Below are 23,562 nucleotides of genomic sequence, written 5' to 3'. Positions count from 1 at the left end.
AGCAGACTGAGTAGACTGATAATCATCTCAAGGCCAAAAAAAAGAAAATAACAACCACACTCAATCCAACATGACTTCATACAAAACAAACACAAAAATGCTAATGAAGAGCAGCATGAACATTCTCAAGTTGTCTGCCAAAACACATTGTTTTAGTCGATACACTAAATTATTAATTCAAGTGGAGTGCTGAAAGCTTAGGTTTTTGTTTTTTTTTAAGATAGCATCCTTATAGAGAGTAGTTCATGGATTCACAATATCCTTACTTCCTTAAGAACTGTTCCCTAAACTCAAAGCTGAGTTTCTAAAAGTCTTGTTTGAAGTTTATGCAGGTGTCCACCCCTTATTCTACCCCCTACCTAAAGATTTTTTAAAACAAAATGAAACTCTCCTCACCATGTACCATTCCAACACACATACAAAAGGTCACCACTGTGACCACCACCACACTCTTGATATACATTGGGCAAATTCTCTCCTGGAAGTATGGAAACTGAATTACACCAACAATAACATCTCAGAAAATATATCCATTCTTTACTAAGCTTTCTCTAAATGAGGCATACTGTGCTCAAAAGTTGATTTCTCATCCTTGGGGTATGTGAAATGCCCTATTATCTCCCCAGTGTATATTCATTTCACTAAGTTGGCTGGAATCAGATTCTCACAACCAAAGATGGGTTAAGCAAGAGGAACCAAAAGCAGCCAACCCAGCAAATAACAGAATAACACTTAAAGTTGCATACTATGAAGCTTAAGAACGTAACCTCTGGAGTTAAACCAACTAAACACGAATTCTGCCTCTGCCATTCAATAGCTATGAAACTTGGACAAGTTAACTTTTTTGTGCCTAAATTTTGTCACTGGTAAAAATCAAGTAATAATAGTACCCTCATGTCTTAGGTTTGCTAAAATGACTAAAAGAACTAATACATGTGGGGAATTTAGCTCAGCACCATAAGCGCCTGCCTGGCAAGCTCTAGGTCATGAGTTTGATACCCAATACCAAAAAAAAAAAAAAAAAAAAGAATTAATACGGTAAAGTACAAATGGAACATGATCAACACTGTAAATAAAAGTAGTGTAATTGATATCTAAAAAGAAATAATGGCATTACATTCATAAAGAGAGAACAACTAAGGGAAAAGCAATTTGGGAACATGTAAATGAAATAACAGAAGAAATCTGAAAATTGCAGTAAGTTTTAAATATAACGCAATCCTCTCATTATAGTTACTAGATTTATTAAAAGTAAGGCTTTTCTTAAAAAAGCCTAGTCCATAAATTTTGGAAACTTATCACTTACCTAATGTCAATATCTCTTGTCAGTACTTTAGTATAATAATTCACAACACAGCTCTGAGGAGGTACTAAATATCTGCAGAACTATCCCATTTTATTAGGTAGCAGATAAAGTAACCTAGAAAATCTAAACTTATTTTATACATGTAGATCTAACTTTTTAGAAGAATTTGTATTAGAAATTAAGATTGCAACCTGTGAAATAAAGAGATTGAGTCATTCGGATATTAAGAACCATCCTAGTAAGAAACATTAACAGTCATCACCTTAGCATTTTGATTATCGAAAATACTCTTAGCTGAAAATAGGCCTCTTACCTCCAAAAGCTGACTAGTATCACTTCTGATGCACACAGGGTGATTATCACTCCTTTTTTCTATTTGTACACACAGTATATAATGTAATTATGGTTGCTATAACACCATTGGATTTTTTTGTTTGTCGTGGTTTAGAACCTGTATTGACACCCTTAACTGTCTTATGTTTTTTTTTTCTCTACCACCAATGGCAGTATTATAACCAATATTATCTTATTGCAAATTCCTTTATCAAGGATTCCTGAATCTTTACTAATCTGAGATTAAGAGGAGCAGTTGGAAGCGTTTTAACTAGCCCACAGCCTATTTTGAACAATCCATGAATTATCAGTTTCTACATTTTAAATGGTTGGTGAAAACAAAGAGTAACTCCTTGTGATAGGTACAGATTACATAAAATTCAAATTTTAGTGTATATAAATAAGGCATTCCTGGAATTCAATCATGTTTATTTAAGTACTATGATTTCTTTTGTGTTAGGAGAGTTAAATTATATAGACAGGTACTATATGGTCAGCAAAACCTAAAATATTACCATCTCACTGAAGGATTTAATGCACTAAACATTTAGACAGCAAAAAAATGTGACACTGTCACCAACTTCAGAGAGAAAAGCTGAATATAATATTCTAATTGAAGTTGGAACAGTTTGCAAGACTGAAACAATTTCTATGCAGAGAGAAAACCATGAAAAAGCTACGCTCCAGAGAGTTTGACTATGTAAAGAAAGACAGTATCTGCAATACGGAGAAGCTCAATCGAAAGGTGTGTGACCTAGATCACAGCATACAGATAGGCACTGGAAGTGAATTATGAAGTATTATGTATGCACAATTAGCACCCCTTCTTGTAAACCCACAGAAAGCATCCTGTTTCCTCTACTGTACTTTTTACACCTCAAAGTGCTTAAATTCTGGCAATTACATTTCACCAGTCCATTCACTGGCCCATCCCCAAACCTCCTGTCTGTTCACAGCATCTCTCTCATACTATGACCTTGATTCCCAGTTCATTGAGAAATGGAAGCAGTCAAGAGAAATTTCAGAAATCTCCCACTATTTTTTCCACCTATACACAGCTGTGCCCAAAATAATATACATTCTGAATAGTTTATAATTTTTGCTTCACTTGAGACTGTTTTCATTAGAACTAAAGCTCCAAATGCAATATTGTATTAGCTGTACTTTTAAATTAATCCTTCTTTTTTCTTTAGAAAAGACTAAGAACCTACCTGGCACCAGACTTGAAAGAAATTCGAACCTAGCTACATTCCTGGCTTCTTGACTTATAAAATGAGCCTTTAAGCAGGAGGCAAATTATAAATGATTTCTTTGTTAATATTTTTAAAAAGTACTAAAGATGGTGCATTAATAATACAAAATACTGTCAATACAATATAACCTAAATTTTGCTTCCTGCTGAAAATAACTATGTAGTAGCACTCATATGACAAGTTATCCAATTTTTTATACAAATAGGCTCCTAAAAGCTTGTGTTCAAAACTATTTTAATCCTATTAATTCACACAATAGTAAAGCCTATGCCATAATAAAACATGAAATTTTTTTATATAAGCTTTCAAATTCAAGAACAGACATTACAAATTGTATTCATTTTGGCACAGCGCAAAGAATATCTGGAACACAGGGAGACATACAACAAATATGTAATGTATTAATAAAGTTGGACTTGTTCTAAATATAAGATTTTGCAATACTAAACACCGTTTGAAGTTTTACACATTTCACCTCCAAGGATTAATGCTTTAGTCTGACTTTAACCCAAATACGCCTAAAGTCTTAACTGACCTATTAATGTTCTTCCCTATGGAGTCTTCCCTTTCATATCTATAAGTAGATAGAATGATACATAAGTATCTCAATATCCTTGCTTTCTGGACAAACATAAAACATAATGAATAAATGCCATAATTAAAGACTCAAGCATACCTAAACTAAATTTCAGATCTACCTTTTTACTGGTTGAAATCTTAATAAACTACTTAACTTTTCTGAAACCAACCCATTTTTCCATATCTGCCCAATTAAGAAACATCTCCCACCTCCGAGTTGCTGCTAGGATTAAATGACATCACACAGAGCTTGGGTTATAGCTAGAGTCCAACAAACATTCTTTTTCCACCCTTAAAACGTCCTCAGCAGAAAACCAACAGGGGCGTGGGTCCCCCTCTCCCAACTCATTTATGTTAACACGTAGATCGGAGCCTAAGAAACCCCAGGACACTCCCCGAACGAGCAGCACCTGAACCTCAGACCAATGCCTCTGCCCACCGCGCTCTCCGGTCCGCAAGCCCGGGTTCCAGTGCCCAAGTCTGCGCATGGGCTGCTCTCCCCAGCTCCTTTTAACACACGAGACAACCCTCGTATCCCCAAAAAGAGTGCGAACCGCCCGGATCCTCCGAGGAAATTTCCTTCACTCTCTTCGCAAGGCTGTTGGGGTGCGCACGGCCGCGTCCACCACCTGCAGCGTCGCGGCAGTCACCTCGCAGACCGCCCGGCCCGGCCCGGCCCGGCCCGCTCCCAGGTCCCGAGGCTGCGCTGCACCCGACCCACCCACCCGAGGCCGGACCGCGCTTTCCCTCAGCGGCTCCCGGGCCGCTTCACCAGGCACCGCGGACCCCGAGGCGCCGAAACACCGTCCAGCCTGCCGTCCACCTCCGCCCCTCGCCTCTTCCACCCAGAGGCAGCCCACCGCCGCCCGCCGCCCGCCGCCCGCCGCCCTCGCCTCACCGCCGAAGCCGCAGCGCCTTAGGGCCGCACGAGACGGAGGTACGGAATCTGTGGGGACGTAGGCTCGCGGTGCGCCCCCGCCGCTCGGACCCGCGCGCCCCGGAGCAGGCCCGGCCCACAGCGCACTCGCGCGGAGAACACTGGGCGCCGAACTGTTCCCAGCCTCGGGCTCGACACACCCGAGGGACCCGCTATGCGGGCTCCGAGGGCTCCGAGGGGGCGGGCCGGGACCGCGCGCGCACCCGGCGCACGGCCCGCGAGTTCCGGCGCACCTGAAGGCGGGGCTGCTAGGGGGCGGGACGAGAGGGAGCAGTGTAAAGGATCCCTGCGCGCCTGTCAATCACTTGCGCCCGCCGGGAGAGCCGGGCCTCCGGCCTGGGCACCTGGAGTCTGTCTTTGACTGAGGCGCTGCTAGAGTCAGCGCGCTTCGAAATCAGGACTCAGGTTTAAATGAGTCCTGCCGCCGCCTAGCGAGTGGTTTTGACCCTCCACCCTGGCCTCCTCTGCCTTTTGGGTCGCGTCTAGTTTTACGAATGCTTCCCACCCCATTTCCGGGCGGGTAGCGGCCCTCTGCCGGCCCTGCCCCTCTGGCCGCAGCGCCTGCGTTCCTCGGCCTCCTCTCTGACTCCGGCCTTCCCTTCGCCAGTCTAGGACTTCCGAACTTTGAGGGTGCTCTTAGTTCCTGAAGAAAGGAAGGTGACACGTGGAATTTTCTCAAAGGGTGGCGTCTGCCTGAGGTTGTATATCCCATTTATCTTTGCTAAAAATGATACACGTGGTGACAGAAACCTGGAAGCAGAGCTACTTGGGAGGCTGAGGCAGGATTGGCAAGTTGAGGCCAGCATAATTTAGTAAGAGCCATCTCAGAAAGGGAAAGACAGAGACAACTAAGGTAGTGGTTTCAGAGGTGAGAAGACTTCACAACGCCAACTCTACATATTTTCCTGTCCATATTTCTTTGCACGGTTTTTAGAGACTTTAAGAAAATTTTTTTCTGCTGCTCTCCTTTCTGCTTTTCAGATTTAAACCAAATCTCTCCAACATACTGAGTTTTAAAAAGAAAAATCAAGGAGGCAATATTGTTTTACTTATCTTACTACATTTGTTGTAAATAGGAAATGCAAAGAAATTCATCAGGATGCATGATGATGAAAAGATCTGGAAAGGAGACAGGGAGAAACAAAACACCCAGGGAACTGCCCCAGAAAACCAAAGAAAGCAGACAACCATCATATACTGTCGATGTCCGCTCCCGGCCGGCAGGAAGGACACACGACAAAGTCTGGTAGTGGACAACCTTTTCTTTTTATTTTCCTTCTCCGTACAGCCTGCCCTGGGTTCTCCCAGCTGAAGCCTCCTCTGGTCCGCTCCCCGCGGCTCCTTTTGTGCTTCAGTCTGCCCCAAAGCCTCTACCGGTCCGCTCTCCGCGGCTCCTTTTGGGCTTTTACTTCTGGGCTTCTACCTGGCTTCTTCTTCCGCCCAGGGGTGGCACCGGTATATATACGGGTACAGTGTCCAATCATGTTAAAGTAAGCAAGGCAAGCTGATTGGCTAACATCATCAGTTGCCAGGCAGACTATATTGTTGAGCGGGTTGTTTACGCGGTAAGCAGGAAACTAACATATTCGATGGGAGGGGTAATCTACCTCAGGCCTCACTCTTTACTACAGGCCTCACGTCCGCCAAGTGAGGCGACCGGGCTCGGGGCTGCGGCTCCCAACAATATACTTTGTTTAGTTGTAAAATATCAAAAACATTTGTTACAAGTTTAGAAGAATGCTTGCTCAATGGCATATATTTGGGTAAATAAATAAGTGTAGATCGAAGACAAATGTCATGATGTTAATGAATTTTACTTTTAGCCCAACTCTCCAGTATAAGTTGGTAGCCTTAACTTGTTTCTATTTCCAGAATCTACCCATCATTTCTCCCACTATTCCAGGCAACGATTTCTTGAGTCTCTTCTAATGTTCTGTGTCACTCATTCTGTCTGTGTAACACTTTCAGTCTTCTTTCAAGATAAGAACAAAACCCATTTCTCCTGAAACTTTGTTATCACTGAGAAAATTATACCACTGTTTTCTCTTCACTGCACATGCTGCCTCTTGTTCACACTACTTATGTGCTAGCTTTTCATTTAAATTCTAAGTAGTTTGAATCTAAGAGCAATTTCTTCTGACGATTTAAATTTCTAAGCCTGCATCATAGTATATAGTAAATGTTGGTAATACTACTGATGAGAAAAAGCATGTACAAGAAAGCATATGCAAATGTTATCAGTATTATCTCCGAAGAATTTGACTACTTATTCCACAAAATCCACCATCATAGAAGACATCAATGCCTTATGACAGTAATAGAGTTGTGAGAACAACAGAACTAAATAAGACCTTTTAATAAAGAAAGATTGCTGCAAGTTGATATACGGCCCATGAACTGTTTTAATGTAACAGACTAGTTATCAGACTGCTTGTATCTTGTAAGTGAGTTAGCCACAACATCTGAATATAAATTTCTGTAGTTGTCAGGGATTAATACTAACTGAGCAGCTGACAGAATGATGTTCCTTTTTGAGTCTCTGTATCTAGGAAATAGAAACAAGCCATATTGCTTGGTTGTCGTGGATGCAACCCAAATCCCCACAGCTCATTAGTAGATCTTTTAAACAAATAAATCACATGAGAATACATAGATCATAAGGACTGCAGCCTGAGATTTAACAAGCGCTTAGCTGTACAAAATTAACAATGAACTGGAATTTCAGCAATAACTAATGTGATGGAAAAGAATAACTCTTGCTATCCTAAATACCAATTTGCAAACTAGACTTGCACTGGCAAACAAGTACTTTTTACTTTCTAGACTTCGAAAGTATATTTTGATGGATTTCCCAGCCATTTTTGCAAAAATTAAAGGCAAAATTACTAAATCATTATAAACACTTTTTCAAACATTAAGTTAGTACATTATTTTGTGTGATTGCCAATACCGTGGTACCTCAGTTCACAGACTTAATTCTTTCAATGGTTTGATTATATATATGCTTAGAATTCAATTGCAACCAGAATCATGGAATGAATTATGTGACCAGAATCACTAGAAAGAATTAAGTTTGTGAGCCAAGATACCATTGTACATTGAAAATTATATGCACTATTTTGAAATCTGTTATTAAGCATTACTATTTGTTTTTAAATACCACTTCTACAAGCTAAGAAAGATGCCTAGAAATGTGGTGTGGTTTCTAAATCCAGGGTTTAAGTATGTATAGTGTCAAAGAATTTCAGATTGGTTCCTTTGTCTGGAATGAGACAAGACAACACAAACTTGGATGACAAAGTAGAATTCCAAGCTACTATACCAAATTTGGCTGACATTGTTATTGAATAGCTTAGGGAAATGATCAATAACTGGTAGAAGGTTACAGCAGAGAGGGATAGACAAAAGGAATGATTTCTGATGATAATTTTAGTTTGATTTTTATTGATATTGCTAATATTACTATTACAAAAAAAGTAATTTCACATATTTAATATTTTATATTTCCCCAGAGATTTAGTCAAGGACACTGATACTTGAAGTCTGTAAATAAAAATGTATTTAAAACTCAACCACTCAACTAGGCATGGGGACATACCCGTGCCATCAAAGCACTTGGGAGGATAAGGCAGAAGGATGGTCATTTTAAGGTCAGTCTGGGCCACATAGAAAAAGCTTTTCTCACAAAAACCGCTACTTCCCAATAAGTTTTTGTCAAAGAGTCTGGTATTCTTCCTTAGTAAGAATTCCAGCTTTGCAAGTAAAGAGCAACCAGATAAGGTAAAAGAAGAGAAAATCAATAATTCTCCCGAAAGAGTAAAAACCAATAATTAAAAATTATCAAGCCAGGGGGTTGTGATGTGTGTCTGTAATCCCCGCATAGAGGAGACTGGGAGAGGAGGATTGCTTGAGCCCTGAGTGAGACCCCATCTCAAAAACAAACCATGAAAAGTGAGCAACAGGGGACATTTGTTCTGCTATTAAGTTATATTGTACAAATTGAAAAGTGCTATAGAGAAATCATTGAGAGCTACAGTTACCATTAACTTCAAGAGCAAAAGATAGAGAAATAATTTTTATACCTAAAAGTTGATGAGAGAATTGAGTCGATTTATGTTTTCTTTCCTACTTTGGGAAAGAAAATGGGCTTTAAATTGGCAAAGCTACAACAATGTAGAAGGAGAACTGAAACTTGAGATAGATGAGACAGTAGTGAGAGAATACCTATCTATTTCAAATAAGTTCATGTTTACGGACACCAATTGTATCCCACAGCTGTTTACAAGTAACCTAAAACCCATTGTTGGTAGGTTACCAGAAACTGTAAAAAGTGAAAAGACACTAGATCACCTAACCCAAAAGAAAATTCAATGGAAATAAATGAAAATTCTTACATTGATGTTGGGTGATAAAACTACACACAAGTACAAAATTGAACAGATTCTAGTTAGTTCATATGTGAAACGTCTAGACATTTTATTGTTTGCCAAGACTGATGTGAGTTAATAATTTATCACAAGAAGCATATACACATATCCATTTGAAAACAGTATCCGCACCTTTCCTCTTTATTTTCATCCCCCACCACTATTTCCCCAGAGTTTATTATCTCCTAGAATAAGAAGAATAACAACCTACCAAAATGTCCACATCCTAATCCCAGGAGCCTGCAAAGATGCTACCTTATGTGGGAAAATACAATTAATTTTTGTTATAACTTGAGCCCCGGTATAAAATCCAAGGAGGCAAGAGACCGAAAATTTAGTGGCAAAGGCTTTATTTCCAGGCCTGGCGACCAGTCTCTGGGAGCCAATTTGGAGACTGTCCCCTAGGAGCTGAAGGGAGGACTTTAAAAAGGGGCTGGAGGAAAGGGCGGGGGGAGAGAAACAAAGAAACCTGTAGAGCCATCAAACTTGTTGACCCGAGTCTGGAAACTGTATTGCTGTCCACTTAGCTCTGACAATCTAGGGAGTTTCTGGTGTTTTTTAAAAATTATTTCCATCCTGCAGACTGACATTATCTCAGAGTGGCACGTCTGCAGCAATATTTGGAGAAGAAAGTGGACAGTTAATTATCTCAGGACAGCTTGTCTTCGCTAGTGAGTGCGAAGGGGTCACAAGTTATGAGACGCTGGAACTTAAGTTTTATGAAGACCTGATATCTAACTCATTTGATACATACAGAACAAAAGGAAAGCACCGATTGGGGTTTGGGCCATAGTATTACCCGGTAATTTGTTTAAGCTAAGCAGTTCTTAAAATTGGGGCAGGCTCATTTTACAACAGATCATCACCGGGTCAGGGGGAGGTCACCAGAAACCCAAATTCTTTATGGCCTAGATAGATAGGTGAGGGGAGAGGGAGGCAATAAGGCGCCATACAGAACAGAAAACGGCGGTAATGTGTCAAGGTCAGGGTAAAGGGTTAAACTCACACGCAAATCTCTCTGCACACAAGCAGGTTACTTTAAACAAATGTAAGTTAATTGCCATTCTAGTTTTCCTTAGCTCTTTAGCAGAGAATAGAGGCTCTTAGCAGTGATTAACAACCCTTGTTAGCTTGTTTTAGCACAGCTTCTGTAGTTTGTAGAGAGCAACAATGGTTAACATATCAATTAGGTGAGATTCTTGCAATTCTTTACAGAGGAGAGTGTTGCTCAACAGATCAATTAGGTCCCTTAACATATCAGTTAGGGAAAAAGGATAAAACAAACACATTTATTAAGCCCCTATACAGGTTTGCTATAATACACATATAACAAAGCTATTTTCTTAGGGTACAACATTCCCCACTGATTTTAGTCAGTGTGTCAAATCATTGACTCTTTAGCATCTGTTTATAACCTTGTATGTGTCTTTAAAATTATAAGCTTTTAAGAACTTTGACATAGTTTATCAACTTGTTTATAACACAAGGCCCAGTAGGAGGATTAACAAAGGTCTTGTAGCTGTCATTAAAGCTGTTAACCAAAAGGAGAAAGAAAACCAACATTTAAATTTACTCTGTTTTATCATACAAGTAACAATTTTTAAGTCAGACAGAGGCCTCTTAGGGGTCTCTACAAAAGAGGAGAACACAAAATTATCAGTTATATTAGACAATCTTAAGCTTTAAAGTGTCCTTGGAAGAAATGACAGTTTATTTATCCGCAGGCTAATGGTCTTTTGAAGCTGGGGACCTGTCTGCAGTGGGAACGTTGAATCCAGGCAGGCTTTTAGCTACTTTGACAGTCCATTGCAGCTCAAGTGATTTATGGTGAGGTCGCTTGTCTAGGTGCCTAGGCTCTTTAGCTCGCAGTGGGCAGCAGCGAAATAACCAGTGGATGGAAGTCAGAGCTGGCTGAAAAGTCTGGGGGAGACTTAATAAGATCTTGATTAGTTAAATCAGCTAATTTTTAGAAACCTTTAATGATAAGAGGAAGATCTCTTATATGAAACCTCAAAAGAGGAAATATCTGCAACATAGGGGATGCATCACGCACACAAAGGGGCAGAAGGAAAAGAGACTTACCCAGTTTTCGCCAGTTTTTAAGGCCGTTAGTAATTATAGTTTTTAAAATCTAACTTATCTTTTTACCTCTCCTGAACTCTGAGGCTGGTAAGCCCAATCGAGTTTTTAATTGATCTGCAAAGCTTAGGTTAATTTGAGTTATTAGGCTATAAAAGCCAGGCCATTGTCGGACCCCATGGATAAAAAGGGAGACCAAATCAGGGAAACTGCTATCAGAGCTGACTCAGACTAAGTAGAAAACGCTTTTACTCATCTAATGAAAGTATCAACCATTATAACATTTATATCCTTGAAGTTTTAGGCTTTTTATTTTTGTAAAATCTATTTTTTAGTGTTTTTAGGCATAGTCTCACGATAACCAGTGGTTTTTATTTGTTGCAGTACTTTTAGATTTACCAATTGGCACTGAGGGCATCTGAAGCTCACAGACTGGGCTAGCTTGATATTAGCCCCTGGGAATCTCTCGGAAGTTGAGCTGCCAGATGCTGGTCTTTTTAAGTATAAATGGGCTCTGACAAAGAAAATAGGTGGGATCAGCAGTAATGTCAAGCTTATCTCAATCCCCACTGATTTTGGGGCTTTCTGGCTATCTTTTGGAAGGTGGCATTTGTCAAATTATTTTTTCCTATAACAAGATCATCTTCTGCCCAATGGCTTATACAGCAGATAGTAGCCATTTTCTTTGGCATCTAGATGGCAGCCAACAAGTCTAAATTTGGGGAGCAATTTAATCTTTTGACTCCAGAAGACAATAAACCCCATTTTTGATAAAGACAACTTGAGGCCTCAGTGTGGGCAATGGGTTTAGCCCACTATGTTGATGTCTCTGGCTCTAAGATTTGTTCCCATAGAACCTGAGATTTTGTGTAACGGCAGCTCCCAAGACCCGCTTACCTTGATAGACGTAGCTGCTTCCATCAGAGAAGTAGGATGGAACTCTAGATAATGGCTTATCCACTAGATAAGGACATCAGAGAAGTAGGATGGAACTCTAGATAATGGCTTATCCACTAGATAAGGTCGAAGTCCCGTGAGGTGATCAATGACCTCAGTACAATTGTAGTGAGGCAACGAGGGGTCATCCTCAGGCAGCAAAGTAGCCAGAGTTTGAAGCCGCTGTTTCCAGAAATAGTGCCTGATAATGTATGGCTCAGGAATTAGACATCCGCAGTCTGATGGGGCCTTGATGAGAGTCTCCAGGGAACAGGAAGAAACAAGAGTTTGTGTCCAAAAGTCAATTTTTAAGCTTCCTTTATGAGGGGGCCACTGAGGAAATCACCACAGACAGGGTGGTCATCTGGTTGTTACAGAATCAAGTGTCTTGGAAAGGTAGACAACAGACCTTTGCCAGGGTCCCAAACTCTGGATCAGTCCTGTGGCTCCTAGAAATTTTGCACTTGTCTTTTAGTCACAGGGACTAGAATCTGTTAGATGGCTCACAACAACCAGTGCAGTCTTTCTTTGTGTAGACTGGTTTTGACAAGGTCGGGGGGACTCGCATCAGAGCAGTTACTTTCTCGGCTGGCCCCTCTGATGTGATTGCTACTCTTTGAGAGGCCTGATCTGCCAAATTGTTTCCTCAGGTGAATAGCAGCAATCTGCCGACAGCCAGACTGTTGCCAGCAAATCTAGGATCTGTGGAGCCACCCCCCCTTTTTTTAAATCTTTGCCCTGGCCGAGGTTAAGAGACCTCGCTCTTAATAGATGGCTCCATGTACATGTATACTAGCAAAAGCATATCTACTATCTGTATAGATGTTTACCCTCTTTTTTTGTGGCTAGTTTTAGTACCTCAGTCAAAGCAATGAGCTCCACCTTTTGGACAGAGATGCCAGGCTCTAACCGCTTAACCCAGAGTACCTCCTTTTGGTGGTCACTGCTGCCCCGGCCACTCATCTGCCTCTGCCGTTCTGGATGAAGCTGCTTCCATCTGTGAAATTTCTCAGGTCGTTGTCAGGCATAAGGGTGGCTGGGTTTAAAACTGAAGAAGTCTTGAAAACTATCAATTCTGGGTCTAGGAGCAGGGCCTAATAGTGTGAGATTTTAGCACTCACATTTTCAGGAGGGGTTTTGATAAGAGTCTCTAAACTGTGGGAGGTCACTACAGAAATCTTCTGTCCAAAAGTGAGGTGTTTTTTTTTTTTTTTTTTTTGGCCTCTTTTAAGTAGCATTGCCACAGCGGCCAGAATTTTAGGCATGGAGGCCACCCTCTTGTTACTGGATTGAGCCTTTTGGAAAGATAGGCTATAGGCCTCTTTCAAGAGCCAATGTCCTGGGTTAGGACTCCTTTGGCAATGCCCCTGAGTTCATCTACGAACAAGGTGAATGGCTTGGTAACATCAGGGAGTCCCAGGGCTGGGGCCTCTCTCAAGGCCCACTTGAGCTGCCGCAAGGTCCAGTTTACATTTATCAGTCCAGTTTAGTGAGTTTTTTTTTTAAGGGAGCCCTACAGGGGTGAGCTGTTTCAGTAAAATTTAGAATCTACAGCCTGGAGTATCCGACAGCTCCCAGAAATTCGCGCACCTGTTTCTTAGTTTCTGGGAATGGGATCTGCAATATAGCCTGGACACTTTTTTTAGACAAAATCCTCCTTTTTTTTTTTTTTTTTGCAATTTGTAGTCCAGATGAGTCACAGCCTGACAGCACAATTGTGCCCTTTTAGTCGAGACTTTATAGCCTAATTGCCCCAAAGTCCTTAACAGTTTCTCAGTTGTCTCTTGACAAGCTTACAAGCTTCTGTGGGGGTCGAGGCTATTAACAAGTCATCCATGTGCTGGAGGAGCACTATCTCAGGGTGTTTTTTTTTTTAAATTTTAAAAGATCTCTTGTTAATGTCTCATCAAAAAGAGTGGGAGAGTTCTTGTAACCCTGAGGTAAATGTGTCCGGGTCAGCTGTTTTTTTACCCCCGTATCTGGGTCAGTCCATTCAAAGGCAAAAAGAAGTTGACTCACCAGAGTAAGTGGCAAAGTGAAGAAAGCATCTTTCAGGTTCAGAACAGAGTACCAGGTGTTCTCAGGATTTGGCACTGTTGGGTATAGACTCAGAACTCATGTATTAACTCTCCGAGATCCTGTACAGAGCGATAGTTATTTGTCCCTGGCTTCAGTGACTAGAAGCAAGGGCATGTTCCAGGGAGAGACACAAGGAATGAGAATATCATTGTCTCTTAGCCTCTGCATGTGGACTTTAAATCCCTTTCCGGGCCTGCAGGCTTATCGGGCATTGTCACAAGCAGAAGGGGCATGCTTGGGGTAAGAGCTCCATCAGAAGGGGGACTTGGCTGACTGCTAGCCCTGGAGGATTGTCTTCTGCCCAGACTTCTGGAATCTCCTGATTCCATTTGCCCAACAGTTTTAACTCTAAGTCAGTTGTGAGGACTCAGGTACGCTGGACAAATTTCCCAGTAGACGGTAATTTTTTTAGTTTTAAAAGACCTTTTGTGCTATCTCTATCAACTGGCTGAGGGGCATTTTTTTTTTAAACTCTCAAACCTTTGTAATCTTTTTTCTAACATGTGGGGCCGACTGAGTTGCAAAGAGACCAACTGGCGATACTAGGGAAACCTCCTTACCTCTGGATGTCCAATCGGCTTGGGACAAAAGGACAACATGGTTTTGGCATTCCATACCAGAGAGCAGGCTTTATCTGGATGGCACACCACCTTTTGTCCCAGGGTGCCACCTGGCAGGCCATCATTTTACTGAAATTACATACTTAACAAAAAGAAGCTTTTTCATAGGTAACAAAATTGTGCCATATAATCTCCCAGAGGTCCACAGCACATGTGAAAACTTATATCTTATCTCTATTATCATCTATAATCTCATATTAATGGAAACACTTTGCAGCAAAGGTTTAGAATCTTATAAATAAATCTATCAAAACTGATCTAATACTGTCAAACTTTGAACACATTTACTTCTTGTCAAACCTGTTGTCTTCAGTACTATAAACCAAGACAAAATTTATATCATCTCGAGCTTTTTATAACTTACAATATACCTCTAAGTTTTATCTTTTTTTTACATTTTGGCACAGCAGACATTTTACTTGAAGACAAACCACTTTTTTGTCCCTCTTTTTTACTATCACCAGTTAATTATCTTTTTTTTTTGCTTCTCAGACAACATTAAAACTCTTAACAAAACCCTTGAAGTTACCTTCTAGTAGTCTAAAACATATTTAATTAATTTTATGTCTTTTTACCACATTAAAATGCTGGGTTTTTTTAAAGCTATAACCTTTTAACTGGCTCAATTACAGTATGACCTGGTTTTTACTTGGTAAAGTTGATATGATTCTTAAAACCATAAATATACACATATATGTGCACATATATTTACTTTTTAACCAGAAAGAAAAATACTCCTTTTAAAAGGCATGCCAAGGTTGCAAGCAATCAGTTGAAGACTTACATATTAAACAAGGCGCCACAACATTAAAGACACAAACAAAGGGTGCTTTTTGCACAGTTTGGTGAGCTAAAGGAAATAATTTTTCTTATTATGAAGCTTGAATCTAATAAGCCATATGGACCCTGCAACAGAAATGGGCAACAAGCCCCTAAGTTAGTAACAAATCCAAACAGGCAAACAATTTTAAAGAACAAAAACACTGCAATCCCTTTGTCCATTCTGGGCTCGTAGAAGGGGTTCCTAGGAGAGAATGTTCTGTTAGATTTAGGGTAACCAAAAGGAGAACAATTAGAACAAATGGACAAACAAACAGACATACAAGACGAGACAAGCTGCAGCAAAAATGGCCTTTGCCCAAAAATTAGTCAAATTTTGGGATCTGGAGGAATTAACAAATTAACCAACAGAGTGGTTCCTCACCCGGTGCAGAGTCACAAATGGCAAAAACCAATTGACTCTGTCCTCAGGAGGTTTCACTTCCCAAATTAAGGGCGTCCCCTTCCAAACGGAGCTGTTCCCCACCCGGGGCAGAGTCACAAATGGACAGAATTTGTCCTACAAACCAACTGACTCTGTCCTCGGGTGGTTCCCGCTCCCAAATTGAGGGCGTCCCCTCAAAATTACAAATTGACCGCGGCCCAAACAAATCCTCCAGAGCACTTACTTTCAAATGTTCAGAAATGAGTCTGGGGTCTTGCTTCCATCCAGGGCGAGCCCCCAAATGTTATAACTTGAGCCCCGGTATAAAATCCAAGGAGGCAAGAGACCGAAAATTTAGTGGCAAAGGCTTTATTTCCAGGCCTGGCGACCAGTCTCCGGGAGCCAATTTGGAGACTGTCCCCTAGGAGCTGAAGGGAGGACTTTAAAAAGAGGCTGGAGGAAAGGGCGGGGGGAGAGAAACAAAGAAACCTGTAGAGCCATCAAACTTGTTGACCCGAGTCTGGAAACTGTATTGCTGTCCACTTAGCTCTGACAATCTAGGGAGTTTCTGGTGTTTTTTAAAAATTATTTCCATCCTGCAGACTGACATTATCTCAGAGTGGCACGTCTGCAGCAATATTTGGAGAAGAAAGTGGACAGTTAATTATCTCAGGACAGCTTGTCTTCGCTAGTGAGTGCGAAGGGGTCACAAGTTATGAGACGCTGGAACTTAAGTTTTATGAAGACCTGATATCTAACTCATTTGATACATACAGAACAAAAGGAAAGCACCGATTGGGGTTTGGGCCATAGTATTACCCGGTAATTTGTTTAAGCTAAGCAGTTCTTAAAATTGGGGCAGGCTCATTTTACAACAGATCATCACCGGGTCAGGGGGAGGTCACCAGAAACCCAAATTCTTTATGGCCTAGATAGATAGGTGAGGGGAGAGGGAGGCAATAAGGCGCCATACAGAACAGAAAACGGCGGTAATGTGTCAAGGTCAGGGTAAAGGGTTAAACTCACACGCAAATCTCTCTGCACACAAGCAGGTTACTTTAAACAAATGTAAGTTAATTGCCATTCTAGTTTTCCTTAGCTCTTTAGCAGAGAATAGAGGCTCTTAGCAGTGATTAACAACCCTTGTTAGCTTGTTTTAGCACAGCTTCTGTAGTTTGTAGAGAGCAACAATGGTTAACATATCAATTAGGTGAGATTCTTGCAATTCTTTACAGAGGAGAGTGTTGCTCAACAGATCAATTAGGTCCCTTAACATATCAGTTAGAGAAAAAGGATAAAACAAACACATTTATTAAGCCCCTATACAGGTTTGCTATAATACACATATAACAAAGCTATTTTCTTAGGGTACAACAATTTTATGGCTGAAATTAAGTTTGCTAATCAGCTGACCTTAAAATAGAGAAGCTATCTTCAATTATCTTGGAGGAACAAATATAATTAGAAGCTTCCCTATATGTGGAAGAGAGAGTAAAAGAGTTGGAAAAAATGCTGATTGATGCTTTTCTGGAAATTAATGAAACTAACCAATCAGAGGATCAGAGTATTAGTTAAGTCATTCTGGTTCTTAAAATTTATCCTTAAGAGGAGGCCAGAATGGTTCCAAGAGAGGAGAACTAAACCCGTCCGTGTTGGTACAAAAATGGAGGAAGGAATAGTGATGATCTCTCCAAGGTGGAAAGGGCAAAGAAACACATCCTCTATTACAGCCTCCAGAAAGGGACAAACCTTTACTGACACCTTGATTTTGTTCCACTGAGTCTTGCATTAGGCTTCTAACTTGCAGACTTGTAACATAAGTTTTTGTTGTTGTACATCACTAAAACTGTGTCAATTGTTTATAACAGCAAAAATAAAATGAACATACCTTTTAAAACATTTTTTGTGTATTGTAGCACCATGATTTTTTTGCATCCAATTATCAGTCTTTTTTTCTTTTCTATAAATAAGTAATACGTTACAGAAAGGACAATAAACTAATACTTAAATATTCAGAAATCTAGCAACAGATATTCCGTGTTATGCAAAATAGTTTGTTTGCATGTATTATTATTGCTGATTTTCTGGGTTGCTTCAGTGATTTCACAAGATGAGCTATGTAAAATAATAAAAATCTGACTGTTTAGCACATAATATGAGCGATTTTTTTCTTTGTTTTACGTGTAATCTTTAATCTCTATGACAATGTGAACTACACGTTATTTTTCTATCTTTGACAGAAGATATATACTCTGGAGACTAAAAAGTACAAATGATTACAAATTAATGGAATAATAAAGGGAATTATGTGAGGGAAATTTCTACAAATAAGGCTTGGAATTTTTTTTCATTTAAGCTTTATTAATGTTATATTTCAGCATTTGTGCCTGGCACATTTCCATCATGGTTACCCTCTTCACTGATCTGCCTACTCATTAGTATTTGTGAAGGACCTAGTACATGTGAAATTCTATCATAAATATTTGAGATACAATAGGAGATGAAACAGACATAGTACCAGCTGTTCAGGAGTATAGACTGTTATTAGAGATATAAAACAGGGAGTGACAGTGGAGTATAGTAACTGGCACCCAGGAATGGTGGTCCATATCTGAAAATTAATGACCCATCTAATGCATATCTCGAGGGGGGAGATCAAGGAACAATGTCCAGAGGAGCTCATATCTAAATTAGACTCTTAAGAGTAAGTAAGAGTTAGGCAATAGTGAAGGAGAGAATATTCTGGAAGAACACTGATGTCTTCAATCTATCAGCCCTGACTTTTCCTCACGTGCACTGACTTTTCTTTTCTGAGATCTCTCTCCAAACTCAAATTGTTCCTGCTTTAAGGTTCATTCCCAAAACATAACAGGATGTTTAGTTCCTGATATGAAATTTTTAATAAAATCTTTATCCATAATCCATTATTATCTGATCACAGTGTCTGTTAATACAATAAGCAAGCCTTTTTGTCACTTCCAACTATTTTTTTCCCTGTCCAACTAGAACATGGCCCTCTGTTATTAATTAACTATTATATAAACAAGTACAGTACTGTAAATATTTTCCACTTAATTCCATTCTGTGATTACCTTCTTTTGCCACTAGATGGTACTTGTATATTTCAGAGCCTAAAATGCTGGTTTGGTTTACCTTCATGGAAACTAATGAAAGTAACCAATCTGATAATCAAGAAATTAAGAAGAAATCACCCAACTTAAATGTTAAATCATTGTGGGTTCTTAAATTTATCCTTAAAAGTTACCCTAATATTACCTCTTTTCTTTGGATAAACATGAGTATTAAGAAATTTTAAATTAAGTTACCTTTAAATTCCTGGTCACTTTGACCACCCCACTCCCATGTATGCTTTATTTTAATTTATTTTTAAAATTGATAATATTCTTTTAATAACCTAATCTGAAAAAATAGTGTTTGTTGTTCTTACTAGAGGCCCTCTACCTCCCAGCTCCTTATCTAGGCTAATATATTCTCTCTGCTTGAAGGAGTCACTCTCTCCACCACCATTCCTTCCCTTACTAAAAATCCTAGTCATTTTATTTTTAGGCACATTTCAACTAGTATCTATACTATGAACTTCTCCCTGTTACCTTACTACATGATAACATGCCTTCTTCTGATACCCTTTGCATGCTTTTAACAAGTTTAGTGTTACATTTTGTACTGCTGAACAGCTGGTACCATGTCTGTTTCATCTCCTATTGTACCTCAGATATTTATGATAGTACCTCACATATACTATGTCTTTCACAAATACTAAAATGAGTAGACAGATTAATGAAGAGAGTAACAATATTACAGTGTTACATGTAATCATTATTCTAAAGAGCTATATGCAGCTCTTTTAGGGTTTGGAGACTTTCTTATGAATCTTGTTAATCTCTGTGCTATATAATGTTTGTTTCTTGTGTGCTGATAAAGCCAGTATTATCCTGAACATTATTTATTGAACTGATTTTAATGGTAACATCCATAAGACTGCTGCCAAACACTCTAAGAATAAAAAGATGAGGTGGTGACTCAGAGTAATTTGTATGAAATTCATTAGTAAGACAAGACCTACAGAACCAAATTATTGTTCTTCATAGAAATCGTAATCATGACGAGATTGTAGTTCCTTGTAATATTTTTATAACGAATAGAATATGTGTTGATGGTGTTTTTCATTCACTTGTTTGCTTTATGGTACCAAGTACTGAACTCAGGGATTTCACACTGAACTACATCCCCAGCCCTTTTTTACTTTTTATTTTGAGGTAGTCTTGATCAGAGAATACCTAGATCTTGGAAGTGGCCTATATGTCCACCAACAGATGAATGGATAAAGAAAATGGGATATTTATACATGGAGTACTACACTATAAGAAAGAAAGATAAATTTAAGTCATTTATTGGAAAATGGGTAAACCTTGAGACAATAATTTCATTGAAATAAATCAAGCATGAAAGCTTAAATAGCTCATGATTTCTCTTATATGAGAATCCCAATGTATAAATAATTTAAAGAGAAAAATACAAGATAGATAATGGGAAACTTGGGAATAGTTGTTTTGCAAATGGAAATGAGACCAAGAAATAGAGAGAAGGCAAAGAGAGAGCAGTAAAAAGACTTAAGATGTATTATATTCAAGTACCAACTCCCTATAATGAATACAATCATGTACTACAAGTGTATACTAATGCCAAAACATTTTTTTACATGAGCACACTAAAACAGAAGTCTCATGTATTCAGAGGTGGGGCTTTCAGAAGTTATTAGATTATGATGGGCCCTATATTCAGCAGTGGATTTGTCAGTTGATGAGTTCATGTCTTTATGTGCTAAGAGGTAGGGGTATGGTTGGAAGTGGGTTACTGGATGCAGGAACTGGAAAGGTATATTTTTGTGCTTGGACTCTCCTTTATCTCTCTGCTTTCTGGTTCCCATGACATGAGCAGCTTTCCTTACTGTGCCATTGTCATGCCATTCCATCTTGGGGCCAGACAACCTTGAACTGAATTATCTGAAATTATGAGCCAAAATAAACATTTTTTTCTTTACTTTGTGGATGTTGAGAATTTGTCCTAACTATAGGAAAATGACTAATACAGAAAATTGGTACCAGAGAGGTAGAGTCATTACTGTGACTGTACACGGACCACATGGTTAAAAGTTTTTGAGCTGGGGATTTGGCTCAGTGGCATAAGCACCTGCCTGACAAGTGTGAGGTCATGAGTTTGATCCCCAGCACTCAAAAACAAAACAAAACAAAGAAAAAAACCAGTAGCCTAGAAAGGCTCATAGATCAAAGTAAGATGATGAAATCACATTAATTGAATCAATTTAAAGTACGCAAGAAACAAAAGGGGGGAAAACAGACTATTAACAATATGCTTAGGTGACAAGATGTAAAGGATATCCATACTGGTATGAATCAGTAACAGCTCTCAAATACTACAATGCAGTCAAAGTTAAGTTTTTATAAAAATAGGTGATAGTATGTTTAACTATAATAAGCCAGTGTTGTGGACAAATCTATTGAAAATAACAAGAGAAAACATAGTCGCTACGGAAGATCATTTATATTGTAGTTTTATATGTCTTATCCATTGCATGTTTTTCTAGGAAAATGTTTTGCTGTCTTGTTATGACTTGGTTTTCCCTATAATATTTTAATTAAGGGGAAAAATTTAAAAAATTAGGATATATAATAGTAACTCTTTTTGATTTCCTATTAACTTGTTTTGAAGTCCTGTAATACTCCCACAATCTTGTTTTGACTGATTAGACTCTGTTCCGTTCTGTATGATAGTATCAAGTTTGAGGGTATAGGCAACTACTTTGAAGGCAATAAGATTCACCAAGATGCCCATTCTGGTTTGACTATTGTCTCCTTTGGAGGTCCTGTAATGTTTACAATGCCTCAGTTTTATAGGTCTTGTTCTCTACTGTTTTGTCCAACTTTATAATATCTAATGAGATAGACAATTCTTTTTAAGGAAACAAGAGACAACGTTGATAGCCATTGTTGATAACCTTGTACTCTGTTCTACATCATGTGCTATGTCTATTCTTGGTTTTGACTGACAGCTTTGTTTTGCCATATTTGACTTTATTCTCTCCCCCCCAAAAAAGTAATAAGCACTAAGGAGTAATAAAATCCAAAATGTGTAAATTTTGTTGTAAGAAAGAGAGGGAGAAAATAAAAAAAGAGCTCTAACGGATATAACAGCACGTGTGTTTAGGGGTGTTGAGTAGCTGACTATATTAATGTTTTTGGATCATTGAACACAGCTGTTTGCAGTCTCTCTGTTTGAATGTCCACTTTGTATTCTTTGATACTGTGATTTGAGCAACTATTTCCAAGATGATAATATGTAATCTATTAACAGGTGATTTCTTAATGTTATGTTTTTTTTTTTTGTAGTTCTGTATTATGTGTAACCTTACACCGCTTTGTTTTGTTTTGTGTTTTTCTCTTTTTCCTCTTAAATAAAATTTAAAAAACAAAACAAAACAAAAAAAAAAAAACAATATGCTTAGGAAAAGACACAATAGGGATGGCAGAATCAAGTGCCTTGAATCTTATGTAATAAAATCTTCAAATATCCTTTATTCCATTCTTCTGCATCAATTTTTTCCTGCTAATAAAGGAAGATGAAAGTTGCAGGTAAGCTAAGAAAACTCAGCAGACGAAACTTGCCAAGAACCTATTCATATTTTCTTTACAAAAAAACCATGCATTGGTATTCCTGGCATTATTTATAACTCAATGGTGAATACCCATTGATATTATTCAACTGTTTTGAGCAAAGAACACATGGAATCAATGTGATTCCTTATAAATATTTGGTGCCTTGTATGCCTCGTGAATATTTAGTGTTAAAATTGGATCTTCCATCCCTTCCTATCTATATATTTATTCTACCAGTTTGGTTATATCTAACATATTTTCTATAATAGCCTTCTCATAGCTGGGGGGTTGCTATATGTGCTATTTAAAGAGGAGAGATGTATTTTGGCTCACAAGTTCTGATGGGTTCAGTCCATTGTTGGCTGGCACTCAGGTAGAAATGGCATGGTGGAAGGGCTTGGCAGAGGAAAGCTGCTAATCTCATGGTAGACTATGGGAAGCCCTGTAATTGGCTGCCACCTTATATCAACAGGCAGCAGCCACCTTAATTTAAGTCTCCATTTGGTAGTTAAGCTTCTCTCCTTGCCTGGCCTGTTTGGCCCATTCAGGGATTATGCTAATCGGCCCACTTTATGAGCCTGCTCCCTGGAGATTTTAGTTAACCTGTAACCCTGGTTTTGCCACTGTTGCTAAACTGCCTGCTGACATCTCAGAACCCAACACCCTCCTCCCCCAATACCCTATATATTTGTTACTCTTTCTTTGAATAAACGAGACTTGATTAGAATCCTGTCTTGTCTCCATTCTACTATCTCTTGTCCCTTCTCATCCCCACTCCCCCTCTAGTGTCTACATTGAATCTACATTGACCTGTGGGCCAGGACAGTAGACAGGAGGCAGAGAGATTAGAAGGTATTTAAATGTGATAAGAATACATCTTCCTAGCTCATGTCCCCAGTGACCTGCATCTTCTAAACAGTTCATTTCTCTGAACATATAAGACTTTGGGGGGACATTTTACATCTCAATACTAACTAATTCTGTTTCCCCCAGGGCCCCCAGAAACCCATGTACATCTCATTATGTAAAATGCACTTCATCCATCTCAAAGATTACCAAAATCTTACCAGTTCCAGCACTGCTAAAATGTTCAAGTTCAAAGTCTCCTCTGAGA

General features: G+C 39.2%; 1 protein-coding gene across 3 annotated transcripts in view; it reads right to left on the bottom strand.

Annotated features, from left to right (window-relative positions):
- Nucleotides 1-4,550, bottom strand: part of Abca5 (ATP binding cassette subfamily A member 5) — a 76,851-nt gene extending 72,301 nt beyond the window's left edge. For all 3 annotated transcript variants that reach the window (XM_063258754.1, XM_063258756.1, XM_063258755.1), the window contains exon 1: nucleotides 4,370-4,550. The gene's annotated coding sequence lies outside the window, so the exon portion shown is untranslated. The remainder of the gene's footprint in view (nucleotides 1-4,369) is intronic.
- Nucleotides 4,551-23,562: the final 19,012 nt, after the last annotated feature.

This window comes from Cavia porcellus, unplaced genomic scaffold (assembly GCF_034190915.1).
Source record: "Cavia porcellus strain 051 isolate PalLab524CR breed Dunkin Hartley unplaced genomic scaffold, mCavPor4.1 scaffold_12, whole genome shotgun sequence".
Taxonomy (NCBI): Eukaryota; Metazoa; Chordata; class Mammalia; order Rodentia; family Caviidae; genus Cavia; species Cavia porcellus.
Note: the sequence above shows the minus strand (reverse complement) of the source record. Positions and strands in the feature narration are given on the sequence as shown.